Below are 15833 nucleotides of genomic sequence, written 5' to 3'. Positions count from 1 at the left end.
TCTCTCTGCCCTTCTGAATTCTTGGCTGAGATTCTTGTAATAAAAGACAGATTAACAAGAGAAACAGAAGTTTGTTACCATGTATACCTCATATATACATGGGAAATACCCAGGGAAAAATGTGTAACTCTCTGAGGTGTTCTAAACCACCAGCTTAAATATCGTATTCAAGAGAGCAGGTGGTGGCTCAGGTGGAACAGTTGCCAGGGATGGTGGAGCATGAGGATGGAGCAGGTGTCCAGGCTGCTCTCCTGGACTCTGAGCAGAGTCCACTGGTTCTCCTGCCTCTTTGAGTGGTGAGCTGCCTGGCAGCCCTGGATCATGGAAGAGAAAATGCTAGAAGTTATGATTTGATTAAATCTAGGACCCAGAGAAGCCCAATACTTTCAAAGAACTCAACGTGGTAATGGAAAGAAGTGTGGAGGTTCAGGAGAGAAACAACAATGACTATTCGGTTATTATCAGGTTCAGGCCAATAGTACCTCACTGCTCTTTGGCAACCCTTAGTGGGCTGTGCTTAAGAGTAAAACCTCAGTGGTTTTTACCAGTTAAAGGTAAGTTGCAAATCTGCATTTCTGAAAGAGCCCACTCGGCAGAGGAAGACATCATCAGGTAGACAAATGACAAAGAGGGAGTGGCACTGCAATGGAAAACCCCAACCTTGAACCCAATAGCTATTTTAAGTCACTTAACTTTAATTGTTTGATATATTTGTTTAAATTTTTGTAAAATGTAAGACTCATGTTTAATACATAGGTGATTTGTACCTCAAAGCATTTTTTTAACAGATGATTTACAAGCAAGATTTAATTATAGGTAGTACCTAGTTGGTCCAGTGTATAACATTCTCAGGATTTGTAACACTTAAATGACCAGACAGAAAAATATTTTCTAGTTATTATGTGTCAGATGAGTTGCTATTTTTCTGACACCTCTTCTGATACAACTACTTTTCATATCATATATTTACTGTGCCTGAATGTATTCAATTTAAATCATTACTCTGTAAAATAAATAAAACAGAGATGATTTTTGTAATAAATGCATACATACATACCATATTCAGCCAAAGACAAAAGAGAAAAGGTTGTCCTTATCAGGAAAAGTAAGGTAAACAAGAGTAAGTCTTGTTATGCAGACTTGTCTATGCCTTCTTTATTGATAAGGGTCTCATGTGATTTAGAATCATCTTTCTTCTCCTGTTACAGATAGGAAGATATGTTTACAAGGACATACCCTCTATAAATACAAGTTGTCCGGATAAAAGGGATGACTTCTACTCTAGTTTCAGAGCTTCTCCTGTGTCTACTGTATCTCAGATCAGCTCAAAGCAATCCTTATATCAAAGAGGCATATTTTGGAATGACACATTCTGCTGCCCTTCATAATATTAACATTTAGGTAAAGAAAAATATAGCTATTCTTTCCAAAATATTGGAAAGAATAAATAATCAAAATACGCTCACACAGCAAGGGCATAGTGACCCCTGTGCATAACCCTTAAGAAAATCCATATGACATTAAAAACCACTGTAAAATTTTGCAAAATAAAAAGTGACCTAAGAAACATGAATTAGGAAAATTCAAAGGTGATTTTTATTCAAAAATATTCTCAATCTGCAAAATCATGAAAATAAAACTGCTATCAAATTTCAAAGGTTTTATAAAAAAATTCAAAGTTTTTATAAAATTGTATTTGTTTATTCAGGCTCTAATTAGAAGCATCATATGACAACTACTTATTGTAGTTTTCCAGTTTAGCCCTAATCAAACAGCATGTCTTGAATTTTAAATTTTAGCTTTCCATGAATTTCCACATTTTTTTTTTCAGGTGAGAATACTACTTATAGGAAGATAATGTTCTTCCCCTGGGAAATTAGATCTATATCTTCTCTAAAAATTCAGTAGGGAGCAGTGTTTTATTAGGATGGTACATCTTGTTGTATTCTGTTTCTCACTGAAATAGTGACATGTGTCTGAATGGCCACACTTGGGTTCCCTGCTGCCATTACAAATGAGTATGAAGCCATTTCCCTGGTGGAAATAGCTCTAGGACTGACATTTCATTATAATGAAGGGAGCTAGTGTTCCTCCAAATACAATGCCATTAAATGCTTCCCCACTTCCCCACTTTTCCAGTTAAGAATCTCAGGTAGGATAAGAACTGAAATGTAGCTTACATTAATATAGGGCCATTCCATTTGTAATTGTAACTTTTTATATAATTACATCTAGGCCCCCAATGGCCTTCATACCTAATGTTCATCAACTTTACAATATTTGTCAAAGATCCAAAATAGTGCTGGATTTTTAAAAAATTTAATTCAAACTACTATTTTTTTTTCTTAGTTATACTTTATTCACCTCTGGCTGACATGAGATGGGAGTACATTTTATGGACAATTAAAATTAATTTGCTAAGTTAAGAAAAAAAAATTCTGTAGTCATTTGACCTCACAAGTTTGTCTTTCTAAATTAACTCTTTTATTATTCTTTGTTTGTTTGTTTATTTATTTTTAAGTAGGCTCCATGCCCATCATGGAGCTCAACACAGGGCTTGAACTCAAGACCCTGAGACCAAGACCTGATCTGAGATCAAGAGTGGGACACTTAACCCACTGAGCCACCCAGGTCTGAATTGACTCTTTTAAATCAAGTATTTACATATTGTACTAAGCATAAATGAATCTGTCTTCTTGCCTTTTGTAGATGCATATGTTGCTTTAGTAAATGTACTGTTTCTATTGTAATAGTACAATAAGAAGGTTGATACTGTAGTTTTTCCAATTGCCAGAAATTGGAAGTTTCAGTTATAGAAAAGTAAAATTTTCTTGGTACTATTTAGCAGACACATCATGAAACAAAGTACTTTGCCTTCATACTTTTTCTAATGGAACTTATCTTTTTTTTTTCTCCCCCATCTTTTTTTTTTCTGTTAATGATTTTGGCAATGTAATAAAAAATCCATTTATTCTTTCCTCTATTTAGTCAATAGTTCTTACATGCTTATCTGACTAGCTACTACATAAAATAATCCAAACAAAACCCTAAAAGTCTACCATCAGTTAGTTTTTGTCAGTTCTATTCTAATAATGAATAATAAGGAGTATATTTGAAAATAACCAAGCAAGTTTCAATGGTAGTTACCTAAACATTTGATAAAGTTTATCTGTTAAAACATTTCATCAAACTCATCAGCTATCTTCTTTTAAATTTTGTTATTTATTAAACCAAGGCTTTTGTTTTAATTTTTTTGTTTTGAAAGAAACAAATCTGTATGATGACAAAAACTCATTTTCAATCCTCTCTTATCTTACGTTTATATGCTTTAAAACAAAAGTGACCATATTCACAGAACTTTGAAAAAAATAAAACAAATTAACAACCAACCATTGAATGACATTCTTGGTTAAAGAGAATTTCTTCAGAGAGCTTTGAAAAAGTTATAAAATTTAAAATTGATAATTTAATGCTATTTGAAGATTATTTTATCTGAACAACTATTTTCAGTTTAGCCATGCGATTGTATTCAATTTGACTTAGTGTCTGATTCTGTTTTTACTTGATTCTCAGTTGCTCAAACTGCATGTGCATCAAGGGTTGATGTAAGATCAAGTTTATTTCTATTTCATAGATTTGGTGAAAATTTTCTATTTATTATCTTAGATTAAACTCTATAAAAAACACTGAAAATTAAAATATTTTATTTCTTTGTTAAATATAGACCTACATATTAAGCAGTAGATATAAAAGAGTAGTTTGAACAGTCTTGCCTTCTTTTCTCACTGGATAATTTACACTGTAGAGTGAGCATTTTTTTCTAAGCCTCAGTGAATTACCATAGTCCTTTCAACTTCTAATATGTTATCCTGTGAATTTTCATTATCATGAAACATCTTTGAGAATTTCCTCAACATGAAATTTGACTGACTTCACTTCCCCTGAAACATATTCTTCCTTTTTGTCACAGTTAGTTTCCTCATTTTTGTTGGTAAGTTCACCTTTACTAAAATTCCTTGACTGCATATCTCAAGTCTCTGAAACCATGGCAGTGTCAACATTCCCCTGGCCATCTATTTCTTCTAGAACTCCATTTATATTACATTTGAATTGAACTTCCAGTATTAGCTTTTGACTTTACTGAACTCATACTTTTGTTGGCCAATTCCTTCTTTCTGTTGTCCATCTTATAAAATGTCACTTGGCTTTGTCACTGGGAGAAAGAAGGCAACACAACTACATGCTTCTTGTCCGCATGTACTGAACAAAAGATGGGAAGTGACCACCACCATCAGACTTCAAAGTATACAAATGTAACTGGTTATGATGAGCAGATCACTTATATGGTGATTTGTGAACTGAAGAAATAGCTGTGAAGTTTGCACTTTATTGCAATTGATCACAGTTAATACACCTGGGTAACAAATTTGAATCATATTTTTGGGGGGACTGATTTTAACTAACAATGGTAAGTAGAATTTGTGAACCTCAGAACCATGCAAAACGAGGACAGCATCCATGGCTTCAGATAGAAACAATTTTAAAAATCTGAATTTACATTTTCTTTGTGTTCTGTGTACACTGAAAAATGACCCTCAGACAACAAAAAAATAGATCATATTTCCTCCATTTAACCAAAAAGAGGTTTTATGGACAATTAATATTTTTCTCCATCTCTCTAATCCTGTTCATCCCAAATGTGTTATTGTGTGCATTTCGAATGACAGGTACAGGGAGACTTAATTTTCAAGGCAAATTTATTGTGTAGTAATCTTCTTAGTTATCCTTACGGATATTTGATATCCATATCTTTCAATCCATCCAATCGATCAAATATCCTTTTGGGTGTTTGACATCTTTACCTATTTTTGCTTATTTCTTATAAACTCACACAGATCCTATATTTCTCTTTCAGTGTTCCACAAGCAAAACAACAAATGCATTCAATTCTGGAACACTTTTGGTACACTTTGTCAATGTCTAGATACTCTTCAATTCTGTACATTTTTTTAACTGATGTGCATATAGCAGAGATGTATGACTTAGTGTATATCACAGGTACTCTTGCCAGAGTCAAATGGAAACAGTAGGAGAAAAAATATTCTGCCACTCTCACACTACTGTATTTTATTCTTAAATCATTGCAACCAATTCCTGGAAAATGTAACTGATGAAGAAAATGTTTCCTCCCAGTGGGAACAGTATTTTTGATATGCAGAGACCTTTAGTCATGAATTAAAGTACTCCCTTAAGATTTGGTTCATTCAGTTTCCTGGCAGGGTCCACTCATACAAAGTGTGAAATGGCAGGGGGTCATCAAGCAAATGTCTGGTTAGAAAACGTTTCTCCATAATCTAGTGGCATGCCAATATCAAACATAGGAACAAACGAGGCAGGGATTAAAGAGCACGGAAAGGTCAGGAAAGCAAATGTTCCTTCTCAAGTACAGGCAAGCTGGTGAACAAACGTATTTGATACAAGCAAAGTTGACAGTTCTCATTTTGGAGGGTCCACTTTTACTGTGTAATCTGTATTTCACTCAAAGCTATTCTTTTCTTCCCTAATGTTTCTATGAAAAATGTTGTCATTGCTAATACTTCTAATACTTCAGAAATTAAAAAATATCTCAAAAGGAGGCAGATTAGTGGCAAAGGCAGAGATTACTTAAAAAACACACACAAAAAAACTTGACATACAATCAGATATTTTTTTTCCTTTTATACCCCCTGTCCCATTTCTGAAATTATAAATGAAATAAGTCATTACTATAAATTAAAGTAAAAAATATATATACATATATATATGTATATACATATATATATATTACTTAAGGGCATAATCCTCCTTCCCTTAGTAACTTCCTCATTTCATGTTATTTATCTTACTCCAAATGCATCTGTAAATGATGGAGTATTAATTAAGCCTTTTCCTATAACTCTGAATTTGAGGAAGTTGAAACAGAATTATTAACTAGGGGCCAAAGCTGAAGAAAGCAATTGTTAAGTGCTGTATGTTCTAAAGAGAGCCACAAATCACTGGGGCAGGTATTAACTACAGGCTCACCAAAAGATGGAAAGAAGTATCCACCAAGTATTGCATCAACACCCCACTTCCCATAATAAGACCTGTAAAATAGAGTGACATACTTTGCCTCCTTTCCTGGTTCAGCCAAAAGGAAGCTAGTTCTAAGAGTGCCACATAAAAATAAACATGTTTAAGATGATGAGGCTAATACTGTGTTTCCTGGTTACTCTTCTAATGAACTTGACAATCTAAGGGACTACCATCCTTGGGACATCTTGATATTTGACCCCTGAATTTGAGAAAAGGTTTTAAACCAAGACTGGTACCTACTTCTTTCCAAGATGCAAGGTTTAAAGAAATAACCCATTCATTCTTCTCCTGGTTGGGGTCTAAAAACTTGAGTGGGTCAGCAATACTTGCAATACTTGTCTCCCACATCTGGCCTCTCTCTTCGGCAAGGACACCCTTACCTCACTGGAGCTCTTACACCCAGAGCCTGCACTGGGATGTCCTCTCTCTGGGCAACCAAAGCTTCTCAAACCAATTTATACTACCTTACAAGGCACAAAAAGTGCTTCTTTCTGCCTACTTTGTCTGTATTGAATATTGATAAAATTTTTAATTTGCATTCTTAATAGTGTTAATATATTGGATATTTGTATTTATTTTATATGAAATATCAGTTCATTGTTTGCCTTCTTTTTTGTAGAGGTGTGTAGTCCTTTTTACTATGTTGATTTCTAACTATTTATCTATCTAATTTAATTAGCCTTTATGCATTTGATGCCTTTTTTAAAGCGTGCCAATTTTTTTTACTTATTTTTAACAAGAGAAGTATTTGATTATTATATAGAAAATACATGTTTCTACATTTTGCAGAATGCTTAGAAATACCCTCTAAAACCAAATTTATAAAGATAGTTATGCCTAAATTTGAGTACATGTGAGCATAATCTAGCATTCTAAGAAAAATGTGATAAAACATTATTATTATTGTTTCCACATTAACAGATAACCTTTCCCAACATCATTTATTGAATAGTAAAACTTACCACTACTGGAATCAATTTCCTCTCTACCTTAAAATAAATTATCACATGTATTTATATTTATCTTAGATATTTTAATTATTTTTATTGACTCATCTATTCCTTAGTTCTTTAAGGTTTCAATTACCATAGTCTTATATCATGTTTTATCTTATAGTAGGAGTATAACTTTTTGTTAATCTTTTTCTCTGAATTTTCATGGTTACTTGCATTTATTAATCACTGACATACTTTATCAGATGAACTTTAGATCCATCCTGTTAACTACGTCCTCCCTCAAAATATGTATTGATTTTTTAAAAATGTTGATTGCTTTGCACTCCAAAATAATTTAAAGGGAATTTACAATTTTATAACACTAAATTATCTTTTTTTTTTTTTTTTTTGGAGAGAGAGAGGTTGGGGAAGGGGAAGTAGGGGAGGGAGAGGGAGAGAGAATCTTAAGCAGGCTCCATGCCCAGCATGGAGCCCAACTCAGGGCTCCATCTCATGACCCTGAGATCATGACCTGAGCTGAAATCAAGTCTGAACCTCAACTGACTGAGTCACCTAGGCGCCCTGAGTTATCATTTCTAAAGACAAATGTAATGCCCCCTCATTTATTCAGGTACTTATATTTTCATCTCTTTTATATTTTTCTTTCATACTCATCCTTTTTTTTCCTTAAGATAGACATAAATATTAGTAAAATATCATAGAGCAAGCTTGGCTACAGATAGTTTTATAAACTCATATTTTTCTTCATTTTTTCATCTTTATTGAAGTATAATTGAAAATTAAAACTGTTAAGTAGTTAAGATGTAGTACTTGATGTTTTTGTGTAAAGATACATTGTGAAATAATCACAATAATCAAGCTAATTAACATATCCATCACCTTACATAGTTACCATTTCTTTCTTCTTCCCTTCCCTTTCCTTATTTCTTTTCTTTCTCTTCCTTTTGTTGTGGTGAGAATGCTTAAGATCTAAAACCTCTTACAAATTTCAAGTAGACCATAAGTATTGTCAATTACAGTCATCATGCTGTACATTAGATCTGCAGATTTTACCCATCTTACATAAATGAAAATTTGTATCCTTGACCAAAATATCCCCATTCTCTCTCCCCTTAGACCCTTACAACTACCATTCTACTCTGTTTCTATGAGTTTGATTATTTTAGATTCCACACATAAACCAGATCATGCAGTATTTGTCTTCCATATCTCACTTATTTTACTTAGCATAATATTCTCCAGGTTCATCCATGTTGTCACAAATGGCAGAATTTCCTTCTTTTTTTTTTTTTAAGATTTATTTATTTTAAGGGGGGAGGGACAGAGGGAGAGAATCTTTAAGCAGACTCCCCACTGAACATGCAGCCAGATGCCAGGCTCAGTCTCAGGATGCTGAGATCATTACCTGAGACAAAACCAAGACTATGAGGTTTAACCAACTGAGCCACCAGGCGCCCTAGAATTTCCTTCCTTTTGAATGTTAATAGTCCATCATATTGCATTCATACATATATTCTTTATTTATTCATTTGTTTTAAACAAATTAATTCAAACTTGTCTCTGGAAAGAAAATGAAGTCAGTGAGAGACTGTGTTTATGAACTTTAAGATGGGAAGGAGAACTCAGATATACAAGAAAGACAGAATCAAGCCTACACAAAGAAATTTGAAAACTTGTGAATGTACTCACAGAAGAACAATAAGAGTAACAAAATTTACCAATGAAACTACAGTAACAGTTTACCTCATGTGCAATTCAAGGATGACAATTATTAAAATTTAAAATATTACATTTATCTTATTGAATTTGAAAAGCTTAAAGAACATATTAATATTCTCTGATGGTAAAATATTTAGAATTACTTACAGTAACAATCTTGTTTTTAAAGAAAAGATATTGCACAATTGTAAAACTTGGGCTAAATACATGGTAGCATGGGCCTACAATCAAATATTAGGTGGCTTTAAGTAGGCAGAACTTTAACTGTACAGACTCAGGCTTCCAGATTGTCTAGTTCAAATTCCTACCTTCACATTATTGTGAGTCCAGGGCTAAGTTCTTAATGTGTCTCTGACTGTGTCTTTGTCAGCAAAAGGCAATGATAATAATCATGCCTAACTATCTCATAAGGTAGCTATAAAGATGAAATGTAACACAAGCCATGGCTAAGGACAGTTTTTGACTCATTCTGAGCAACAAATATATGATCTCTATTGATGAAAATAATGCCACAGAAATTCCTGTATTAAAAACAAATTACATGGGCGCCTGGGTGGCTCAGATGGTTAAGCGTCTGCCTTCCGCTCAGGTCATGATCCCAGGGTCCTGGGATCGAGTCCCGCATCGAGCTCCCTGCTCCTTGGGAGCCTGCTTCTCCCTCTGCCTCTCTCTCTCTCTGTCTCTCATGAATAAATAAATAAAATCTTTAAAAAAAAAAACAAAACAAATTACACTGTTTCTAATTTTTGAGTTAAAAATGCAAAAAACAGTGTTTTATAACTGTTTTTTTTTAATATGCTCACCCCCCCAATGTGGGGTTCAAACTCATGACCCCAAGATCAAGAGTCACATGTTCCACTGACTGAGCCAGCCAGGTGCCTCTTTTATAACATTTTTTAATGTCAGAAAAACAAATATTACAGATGGGGTTATCTCTAAGATGGGGATTATGTCTATTTTTACTATTTTCCCCTTTATAAAGTAAATTTGCAATATTTACAGTACAGTAAAAAATCTGAATGAAGTTAAATTACTAATATGATCCAAACAAGAAATGTTTCTTAAAAAGTCCATTTCTTAAAAGTTACAATTCCAGTTATTGTTGGTCTGATAAATGTAAGAAAAGAAAGTATAAATATGAATTAAAAACTGAAGTTATAGTAGAATTACATGAGTGAAATAACCAGATCTGTAATATTTTGATTACACACTTCATGATATCAGAAATATTTGGTATAGTTATCAATAATAAACATGGTGTGTTTTCTCCATCAATCTTTGCAACCTAGACAGGAAGAAAATAAAAGAAAACAATTTAAAAAAGATCTGAATAAGAAAAAAAAAAAATAGCTTGTTAAATACTCAGAACCTGAGTCTGAGTTACCATTAATTGCAGAAAACACCTTTGTATGCTTCCCATGCCTATTTCTTTTCAATAAATAATGACTGGAATTATTCACATTATAACAGGACTAAAATGGAAATTACTATCATGCTTGACAATTCTCAGGGCCATAGAGTGAGATGAAAATGTGTGTTATCTTATGTTTGCACTATTCTCTGTAGAATAACTCAAGTTAGCTCGCACATGAGAGACAGGAGAAAAAAATAATGCAATGGGCAACAAGTTTCTTGAGTGGTGATAATCAGCACTCAGCTAAATAGAGTGGAGCTCAGTCAGGATGAAGAAAGTGAAAGACTATTCAAATACACTTCTGCCCATTTAAATGATCAGCATAAAGAAAACATTAATAGGCAGGCATGCCATGTACTATTTTTGCCTTTCCAAAATTTGTTATAGCATTTAATATGATTTTGAATTATTCCTCAAGATGGCATTTAAATATGTTCTCTATTTAAAATGCACACCTTCATAATGTTTCCTTTTTTTGCCCACTGTGGCTCTTCTCCATCGAGCTTTTTCATGTAAATTGCTGGGTGTCTATTATTTGTTGTTGCAGCCATTCCTGTCTTTCTTGCTTCTGTATATTATTTTGTTGCATGTCTCAGGAGAAAGGAATTTTAATAACTTTTATTTTAACCATATTCTTCATTTTTATTTTTGTGCTGGGATCTTACATGTTTTTATATATTACCATAGTTTATGCTGGGAGATTTTAATTTTTAATAAGTATTTTTCTACTGCATAATCTGTTTTTCCAGAAGTTTGTGTTTAGAGATATTTTCCCCTTAAGTTGTCATGTTTTTAAAGATTAATTAACTTGTTTTAATCTTGCCATTGTACTGTACAACAGAGTCTAAAATCAGGGTTAGGTCAAAGTTTTATAAATAGCCATGGTGTTTTTCCTTTCTTCTTTTTTTTTTTCTTTCGAAAGAAGACAACAAACATTTCCAGATGATATATTTTTCTGAGGAGAAAAAATAATTAAAAATTCATGAAAAGTATATATCTCTATATATACACACATACACATACCCACATGTTACTTTCTGACAATGCCAATGAATTATTTAAAATTTTTAAAAAGATGTTTTCCATTAAAAACATAGTTTTATGGTATGATAAAATGTATACTCTAAACTCCTCTCTAAATGCTTTAAATATATTGCTAATACCTCATACAACGCTGTGACTTAAGCACTCACCACTATTTATCCTATTTTACATAAAAGAAAGCCTAAGCTAGAGAGACTGAGTAACCAATGTAAGATCATACAATGCTAAGTAGCAGATCCCAGACAGTCTAGCTCCAGAGCACATAACATGTATTTGTTGTTGTCGTTGTTACATTCCTTAATAAGTTAACCAGGAAATAAAATTCTTAGAACTGGGTATATTTAGAATGAGCCCTCTTAAGAGGTAATAAAAAATAGCTAATAAATATTGAGAATTTTCAGTGCGAGAATTGTTTTAATTATATTACTTTTAATAACATACATGAATGAAATAATTTAACCCATAACATAGGTGTTATTGTATCCTGATTTTAGACTTGTCTCCCGTGGCTTAGATGAGATTAACTAATCAACTTAAGGTTACACTACTTGCAAGTGGTAATGCCAGGGAGGATTCTAACTCAGGAAATCTGGTTCCAGAAGGCACAGTTGTTAATAGGAGATACCAGTCTAACCTTTCTCACTTATATCAGTTGGTTGTTCACCGTTCCACATGTGAATGACCAATATCTAATGGTTTGCACTTAGATTTAAATCGCTATTTTAGGCTATGGAGGATTTGTCTTTAAGACTTTTCCATGCTGAGAGGTATGATTTTACTCCTCAAATTCTTAAAGGTCCTGTGCCAAATTAGTGGGAGCAATCCTTAAGAGAAAAGCAACAATGAACCAAATTGAAGACTTGACAAGTGTTACATGGATGCTTGAAAACGGGGCACTGCTGAGAAAAACATGGCTATAGAAAATATAAGAAAATGCCAGGTTTTATAAATAAATGCAAGCATACAAAACATAACAATTCATAGATAGAACATCTATGTGTTTAGAAATTATGTACATACATGGGAATGTCATTTTCTGAGTAGGAAATCCAAAGAACATGGTGTTTTAACTGTCGGTATTGGTACATTTGCCTGCATTATCCCTTGCTTTGGACTACCTAAGTGAGAGAAGGAACAAAAAGTCCTTGAAATCAAAGCTGCATCTTCCCTCTGGTATTAAGTACAGATCCTACAAAAATCATCTGATAATGTTAGCTAAAACCACAGGGGAATATGGTGTGGTCTATCAGAGTGGAGATCATGAAAATCAGTCTTAGCTGGTATCAGTTACATAAGTACATGAAGACCATAGCCTCTATTTACATTCCCCTTTTCATTGTGGATGGATGTGTATGTCTCAGCATGTTCATAAATTGTCTATTTTTTTTTTATTTTCACCCTCCACCATTTTATAGAGGGGTCCCTATGAGTGAATACATTTTGCATTTAGTTTACCTTAATAAAAACAAAAAGACATTATTTGAGAGGGGAAAATCACTATTCACATATCCTAGAATACACTAAATAGAACAAATGGAATTATATGTCTGTGGGTAGGAGCCACATGTGGATTCAGTGAAGCACACATTGTTGTTTGTCTTGTGGAATTTTAAAATAAACAAATCTCAAGAATGGTGTGTGGACGTTGGACCATCAAAGGATGCGATATAATGAACATTATATTTTTTGTGTCCTTCATGTCTTCCTTTTCTTTTTTTCTAATAAGAGAAGCCTAAGTTTTCTGTGAGAACAATCTCTTTGCACAACAGATAATATTAATGGGAGTGGCTTCCATGGTCATTGGCACAAGACCCACTTCAGGGCTGATAAATGTCCTTTTGCTGCCTCTGTGGGACACAGCACAAGATTTAAAAATGGTTAGACTTGTCCCACTGTGGTGCTGTCTTGGTAAGAAAAGGTCTATTTCCTTTGGTCAGCCAGATTCCCTGATTTTCTCTAGTCAGTGTCATTTTTTTTCACCCTGGTAAGCTATGACCCCCTCAGTTTCAAAAAATTTTTCTTACCTTCATTATTCAGAAAAAAAATTGTAATTTATACAACCAAAGAAAATTGTGGTTTTCTTTTCTATCAGTGCTTATTATGCTCACACGAGTTTCTTAAGACCACAGTTTCATCAAAATAATAACTTTCTAGGGAATAAGTTTCCCTATTGCTCTTAACATGAGCAAAAGCAGGTACTCCGTTTTTTTCCCCTTTAAATTTGTTCACCATGTAGTTTTGCCTTCATATTTTCAAGTTTTAGTGTGATTTGAATGTAAGGGGTATATTTACTTTCTTCCAGAAAGTTTATTTTAGTAAGTTCCTAAAAAAGCTCTGCTGAATTTAAAGGCATTTTTAGCTCTTCTTTAAAATAATATTTCTTAGAAATGAGTCTAATATTTTACAAAACTTTAAATTAGTACATTTGAGATGATATCATTTGATTGTACATGGAAATGCATATGGCAGAGCCTTGTAGATTCTCATCAGTCATTCCATCATTTTTAGTTTTCAGAACTTATTTTGTTTTTTCAGCAAAGTACCTACTAAGACATATCATTATAATTACATTCCTTTCTGTTAATCATTGATCTAGGGAAGGTGTATGAACACTTCTGGCCAGTGAGATGTAAGTGGAACTTTGTAGCAGTGCTTTAGCAAATTTAATCTCCAATCTAAAGAGCTAAGCACACGAAGAAAAATAACCTGCCTTTTCCCCTTCTTTTTCTGTTTTTGACTATTATAGAGTGAGTAATGAAATTCTTAAATCTGCTTCAACTACCCAGAGAAGATATGTAGTGAGGATGGTAGTAGACCAGAAAGATGAGAATGACTTGAGCTTACCCTGTTGTTACTGAGCAGTTGAAATTTCCACCTACCTCCTTCTAACTTGCTAAGTAAGAATTCTGCGTTTGTTTGTGCAGCTTAGCACTGACCAAACCTAGAAGGTATATTCTTAGTAAGTCTACATGTGACTACTGTCAGCCAAGATGGGAATGTGTTCCTGGTACTGTGCAAGTACAACATGTGCTTTTGGCAGGTGTATGTTCTGGCCCAAATAAGAGAGATAATAAATACCTTAATTGTATAAGTCACTCCTATTGGATATCATATTTTCAGCAAAAAATATACTGATATTAAAAATCTGAAAAATAAATGCATAGTGGTTAGCTGTTTCTCTTGCAATAAACTGCTGTAAATGAATGACATGTATTAGTAATATTTAAAATAGGAATTGTCAGGAACAATTTTATCATCTATGATTAAAGAGGTGATATTAAAATACAAAGTAAACTAATTTATTTTGACTACAATATAACACATTTTAATACTTACTTAGTGTCCTGATTAATACCTGTTTATAATTACTTTAATTGAATTTTTATTATTTTACACTGATATTAAATAACTTATAACATTCTATATATTAGGAAATAACTAAATGGCTATTCCATAGTTGACCCAAAATAATGTGAGAGTTTTTATAAGAATGCTATTCTGGTTACAATCTTTATACAAAAGAATATGAGGGCTTATAACAAAAGAATTCAGGGTATTAAATGAAAACAAAAATTAATATGCATTTAGAAATTATACATTTCTACATAACATACAATTAAATATGATGAAAGCCTCACTTCCTAGTTTAACAGAAATATACATATATAAATATGAAGAAATTTTATATAGCTATAAATTTTTAAATTTATAAAATTAAGTATTATAAATATTTGTATTACTTATAAATATAAATAAATATAAAATTTAACATTTATAAACATAAATTATAAATATTTATATTATTTATTTTATAAATATAAATAAATTGATTATATATTATAAAATTTAAGATTTAAAAATAGCGACATAAACTTTAAATTGGTAAATTTATATATATAAATTTTGATTATTAACTTAGAAAAATGTAATCTTTCCTGGTGTTTTAATTTGTATGCTAATATATTCCTCAATTTAATTTCATAAGGAAACTTCTATTTGGAATATTTTGGAGGAAGAGGACCTGACAAGCTAAAGACATAGTCTTGCTTTTAGGGCTGATGAAATGCTTTATATTAAAGTCCTTGAGGACTCCAAAACACATTGGTGTTAATTATCCGAGTTTTTATTAAAAATAATGTGGAACAGAGTAGTTAAAAAAAAAAGAAAAAAAGAAAGGCCATTGTCTTAAAAAAAGGTGCTTCTGCTCAGTCTGTGTTAAGTAAACATGAACAAGTTTGCAAGGCTCTATATGAAGGATTTTTAAGAAGATGGATCATTGTTCTATTTGGGTTCTACTTTTTACTCCCTAGAGAAATTAAATACTGACATGATTGCCTTCATTAGAACACTTTTAATTTCTTTCAAAATGTTTCATCTCTTCTAAAGCTGTAATAAATAGGGTGCAGTGCAAAGGTAATTAATCCTTTGTGAAATGAAAGAGAAATATAATGTGCTTACTTTGACTTCTTTTATTATGAATTAATTCACAATCAAAGCTACTGGAATCCACAAGTAGTTTTACACATTAATCTCGTGGAATACATGTCCCTATGCTGACATTCTTAGATGCATAGTGAATGTATCTA

The 15833-nt window shown here is 32.6% G+C and overlaps 1 pseudogene; it reads left to right on the top strand.

Annotated features, from left to right (window-relative positions):
- Positions 1-225: 225 nt before the first annotated feature.
- LOC102728192 (cytosolic iron-sulfur assembly component 2A pseudogene) lies at positions 226-1264 on the top strand (annotated as a pseudogene).
- The last annotated feature ends 14569 nt before the right edge of the window (positions 1265-15833 follow it).

The sequence above is a fragment of the Leptonychotes weddellii genome, chromosome 1 (genome assembly GCF_054177405.1).
Source record: "Leptonychotes weddellii isolate Sample4059 chromosome 1, ASM5417740v2, whole genome shotgun sequence".
NCBI classification, from domain to species: domain Eukaryota; kingdom Metazoa; phylum Chordata; class Mammalia; order Carnivora; family Phocidae; genus Leptonychotes; species Leptonychotes weddellii.
Note: the sequence above shows the minus strand (reverse complement) of the source record. Positions and strands in the feature narration are given on the sequence as shown.